The following is a 5,612-nucleotide window of genomic DNA, read 5'->3' as shown; positions in this document are numbered from 1 at the left end:
TTCTATTATCTCCTTAAGAAATATTATTTCATTTATTTTATTTATTAACTATTTCAGGTAAAGAAGATTTTATTAAAAAATATTTTAATGATAATTTATGTAGATTTACATTCAGATGTTCTCATATTATTATCAATTGATATCATTTTATACAAAGTTCTCATTAAATTGTAATTTCAATTGGAATACTTTAAAAAATTAGGGAAAAAATATTTAAGAATAAAATATAGTTTCAAGTCCCCTTTTTTGCTATAGAATATTGAAATTTGTTCAAATTGTATATAAGTATCCCCTCTCTAAAATGTGATTTGAGAATATCTGAAGTAAAACTTAAGACAATTAATTTATGAATTTTTTTTCTTTTAAAAATTATTATATATTAGGAAGTATGAGAAGTATCGTCATGCAGGATCATACTTCTCCCTCTATGATGGAAGTTAGTTGGGTACTTCCTCTATTCAATAATAATTCAACATTATATAAATTTCAAAATACATAAATATATAATTAATTATTTTAAACAAATCTCAACAAATAACTATTGTGATGAAAATTGTATTATACCCTAAATAGTATCTCAATCATATCAAATGAAACTAAAAAAAACTGCAATATTTTAATTTAAGGTCAATTTGATTAGTATTTAGAGGGATCGAGAGATTAATTTATTTTTAATATTATGTCATTAAACTAGAACAAAATACAAATTTTCTTGAAAAAATTCTTAATAATAAAAATCACGATTATTATTTCAAAGAACCAAAAAATACCTTTTCATCAACTATTTGGGAATAAAAATTAATATGTTTTATTATTCAAATTTTGATTAGTATAAAAAGAAAAAGTAATACATTAACACAACTGAAAATACTAAAAGAATAAAACTATATATCATTCAATTTAAACAATGAGAAAAATACATCACGACTTATTTTTCAACTGACTTTTTAATCATTATTTTATAGTAATTAATTTTAAATTTGGTGGTGCAAAAATATTTTAAAATAAAAAAGTGTAGACCCTATGTAAAAATAATTTAAATTGTACTTGAATTATTATCTAATCATTGTATAATAAAGTATCAAACTTCGACAAGTATTACAAAGTGATTGGTACAGTAATACGATTTCAGGGGAAAAAAATGCACATAATGTAAAAGATAAATAACAATACAGGTAATCGTGGTTCTAGACGTTATTACACAAAAGCCTATTCTCTTTCTTCTTTCCCTAAAGGCGTAGAAAGTGTGTGTGTATATATATATATATATATATATATATATATATATATATATATATATATATATATATATGGGACGTAGCCTCTACAAAATGCCTTCATCCAGTATTTTAGAATAAATTCCACCTCTAATTTTTTTTCCTGTGTTGTTGGCTAGTAACTGTCAAATAAAAGCATGAATGGATATTGGAGGAGAAGATAAGGACAACTGAAGGTTGCGGGTCCAACATATTAAGCCTTCTGCTTGGAATACTGCTTCATTTATAGATAAGAAATTGGACTATCATAACCAGTAGTTTTTTGACACATCATACAAAATAGTAAGATGGTACAATATCTGCACATAAAAAGAATGTACAAAGCTACCAATATCCAGTACCACAAGTAACGATTACAACCAGGTAGTTACCATGTCTGGAAAATTAAAATGTGCTTGCAAATGTGCCAAGTAAATAATGTAGAATTGACCAAAAAATGATTAAACTTCAGGAAATGCAGGATTATTTTTAATAATCTGTACTAACACCCTTATGAAAGACAATAAGGGTAATGCAGTATGCGTTTACCACTACATTAGATGAACAAGCGAGGGCTAATTTTTACATCAACAAATATCCATCATACAAGAAACTTAAAAGAAAGAGTTATTAGGAAGGACTGGACAGTCCGTGTCTATCCACCAGTCCCAACAAAACGGCACCAGCTACTTAGAGAAAGCATCAACGAACAACAAACAGAGATGTAACAAGCTAATGTATATGATCTTCTCATTTAAGATGCATCATCAGATAACCCAAAGGACAGTAACAACCAGCTTCTTTCTTTAGCATGCTCCACATAAAACGTGAATTTATCCTTTGCATTCGGAATGTCAAGAGCCAGATCATCAAGCCCATCCTTGATCCTCCGAAAGCCTTTAGTCATCTGGTTGATGGTGATAAGCCGCACACTTGCAGCAAATCCAGTATCCTCTCATTCTTCTTCTCGATTGCCATAACCAAAGCTTTCTTCACTACCTCATGATTGAAGAATGGCATTCCGATCTCGTATGCACTGGCAAGCTTCACTGAGAACACCACTACTTTCAAATTCCTCAAGGAGCTTTTGTATCTTATCCTTAGCATCCTCCACAGCCATCCAGTCCCACCACCCCAACACCTTAGGATCCTTTCTCCAGCATGCTGTGCAAATAGAAGTGATCGAGCCATACAGACGGTCTCCAATCCACTGCTGCAATTTGGTGGCAGCCTGTTGGCGAACACTCTTCTAAATTCAGTGGAACAAGGACATCATCTATTACGGCCCTAGCAAGGAAAAACAAGGAAAGGAAATGGCATCTGTTTTGCTTTATGCACTTCATATTAAGATTTTTTTCAACTGAAGACATAGTAAATGGATTTGTGATGCTACTGGAATCTGCACAAGATACAGCACTTGACATTTTAGATGCTTCCACTATAAACCAGCAGGATATATAGTTTAAGTGATCCTTTCCCCTAAAACAAAGCTTGGGACTTGTAGACCTGAAGAGCTGAGGAAGGCAATGCAAATGATATTGCTTTTTCAAATATTAAAATACCAATCTTTAAGAATAGGCAATTTGTAAGGATTTGAGGTATCTTTGGATTACCTGAAAATCTTGAAATTGTCTCCACTATATCTACATCAATTTGGACTACTTGAAAATCTTAAAATTGTCCCCTACATCTAAAGCAATCTTAAACTCTACTGTGAGATATGTATGTTTTTTCTCATTAATAAATAGAATTGTAAAAAAATGAAACATCCCCACAATGAAAAACACAAATCCATGAAATATGAAAAACAAATAACAGTTGTACCTATTTAGAGTAATGCAAAGTAAATGTAGAGTACAACGTATCTGCACAAGTGAAACACAAATTCACTAATAAAAAAAAATTCCAAGTAAAGAAGCATGAGGAGTAGCTAATTACACTCTCGAGTATCAGAAAGCAGAAATCCCCTAACGGCTAGTCAGAAATAAAAATTGTCGAGTTCACTAAAAAAAAAAAAAGATGAGTCAGGCATATCATCAAACACTTGAGTGCATAGTCCATTTCAATGATTATTATTAATAATCACATTTTGAAAATAAAAAAGGAGAGAAAGGGAAAGAACTGCAGAAAAATATATATTTGCACTTCATTTTTTCCCATCAGAGAAGAGATTCTCAAGCTGAATAGTAATCATACCAGGCGTATATTGGCGGTAACCACAGATCAACCATTCTCCCTTTTTCCTTGTTCTGTTGTTCGTCTCTCATTTCAGAAGGTTGAGCATCTATGTAAATCTGAAATAGGGCAACGTCAAACAATTTTTTTCTCTAAAACATAAATGTCAACCAAATCAGGAGCGGAGATGAAGCTTCGTAGTACAAATCAGTGAAGTAAATTGATATTAAGTGATTACCTTGATGCAACAAAGTTAGAGCAAAGAAGCCCAAACCCCAATTTATCTTGAGCTTCCACAAACGGAGTTAATTAATTTGAGTTATGTATGTAAACGTAGTGCAAAATCCATGGACCAAATTTGAGTTGAAGAGTGAAATCATAGAAAATTCAATGTTGTATTTATTTAGTATCAGAAATGACTTCTCATATGTGTAATTATGAAGATGAATTTGGTCTTTCTAACTACTGAATGTAACAACTCAAATTCTCCACCTTTTGAGAGGAACAAAGAGAGCTACTTTAATGTACCGTTTTTTTTAATTTAATTTATTAGAATGTATAATTCCATCTTTGTACAAAAAATGCTCATATTCTTAAATACCGTGTAGTCTGCTTGTAGAACCCTATTGATTTACTTAAACCTTTCCATGCTTGCTAATAAAATATATCTTTTCTTATGATGGAGATTAAAGCACAATAATTATATCTTTGTAAATTTTTTTAACAAATAACAAATATCTTGCCAGTAAAAAGAAAAGGAAAGATATATGTATGATCAATACGTGCGATACTCTTAATTATATAAAGTAAGTACAATTGACTAAAAGTACAACTATAATATTTAAATAAGAAAAGCAAAACACTATGCGCTAGCTAGGCTAATGAAACATGAAAATCACTAGCAGTGATATAATTTTATTTTTGTTTTTTGTCTCAGACGCCTTATGCTCTACCAAGAAGAATAAAATATTTTGTGCCATGACCATAAGCATCTTCTTCCTCAACAATTAATGCTCCCTTGCAATAAGAATGACAAATCCTGAAAAAATCCACCAAAACTCTAAGGGGTCGTTTGGTTGGGAATTATTTCGGGATTAGTTATCACACCCTCCCACGTGGATAAAAAAATATTAAAATCACGGGATAACTAATCTCGGGATTAGTTATCACACCCTTTCATGTGGATAAAAGAATATTAAAATCGCGGGATAACTAATCTCGAAATTAATTATATCACGATTTTATCCCAACCAAACGTGAGATAAACTCATTTTAAATTTAATCCCGATATTAATTATCCCTTATCCCGTACCAAACGAGCCTTAAGAGCATGTTCAACAGCCTTAACCATTTAACCTTAGACACACTGTCTTGTCCCATGAGAATATTTGATAACCAGAAGGAAGTTTTAAAGCTTAAAAAGATGGAAAGTTTTAAATATTTGAAATATTTGAACAGACCTTTGATCCTAAAATGAAACCCTTCCTTGATTTATATACTCCCTCCGTTTCATGTTATCAGTCGTGGTTGCTAAAAATAATTGTCTCAAATTATTTGTCACTTTAGAAGTTCAAGACAAAATTGATTATTTTTTTCTTTTTTTACCTTAGTAATAATTATCCTTGAAGACTACATACATCTAAGTTTGTTCAAATACTAATGAAGAAAGATTAAATATTAAGACATAAATAAGGGTAAAGTAATCAAAATCTCATCCTGATTAATTTTTCTTAAGGGCGTGTACAAAAGAATCATGACATATAATATGAGAGGGAGGGAGTAGTTCTTTCTTAACTGGTGTCTCTCGAGCTTCCTTCACACGTTATTAATTGAAATATTATTGTATACGGTCAAAACTGATTTCGGCCTCCGTACGACTGGTCGATATGAGAACATAATGGACCGAAGAAAGTCTTCATAATATCGAGACGAGATCCGAAGAAGGCACAAACGAGCTTCGAGTTTCAGGGACAGATCAATTACCGAGCTCGAAGTCATTATCAAGCTCGAATCCAAATCGAACTATGATGAGAAGCGATGGAATCGAGCTTAAAAGCCAGAGGCTAACCAATACCGAGCCCGAGTCAATACCGGACCCCGAGTTAATATCGAGCTCGAGCCCATATCGAGCTCTAAACTTGAAAACCGACCGATACCAAGTCCGATCAAGATCAAGCCAAG

The 5,612-nt window shown here is 31.8% G+C and overlaps 1 long non-coding RNA gene across 2 annotated transcripts; it reads right to left on the bottom strand.

Moving 5' to 3' along the window:
- Positions 1 to 1,723: 1,723 nt before the first annotated feature.
- LOC107760679 (uncharacterized) lies at positions 1,724 to 4,332 on the bottom strand. 2 transcript variants are annotated; one of them, XR_001642435.2, is made up of 3 exons: positions 3,670 to 4,116; positions 3,453 to 3,550; positions 1,724 to 3,121 (listed from the first exon to the last, which is right to left on the bottom strand). It is a non-coding gene; the product is annotated as an uncharacterized LOC107760679 (long non-coding RNA). The 2 variants fall into 2 exon arrangements; XR_012706074.1 differs by having other exon boundaries at positions 1,724 to 3,550; positions 3,670 to 4,332.
- Between the last annotated feature and the right edge of the window lie 1,280 nt (positions 4,333 to 5,612).

This window comes from Nicotiana tabacum, chromosome 23 (assembly GCF_000715075.1).
Source record: "Nicotiana tabacum cultivar K326 chromosome 23, ASM71507v2, whole genome shotgun sequence".
Taxonomy (NCBI): Eukaryota; Viridiplantae; Streptophyta; class Magnoliopsida; order Solanales; family Solanaceae; genus Nicotiana; species Nicotiana tabacum.
This window is presented reverse-complemented; position numbering and strand designations above follow the sequence as displayed.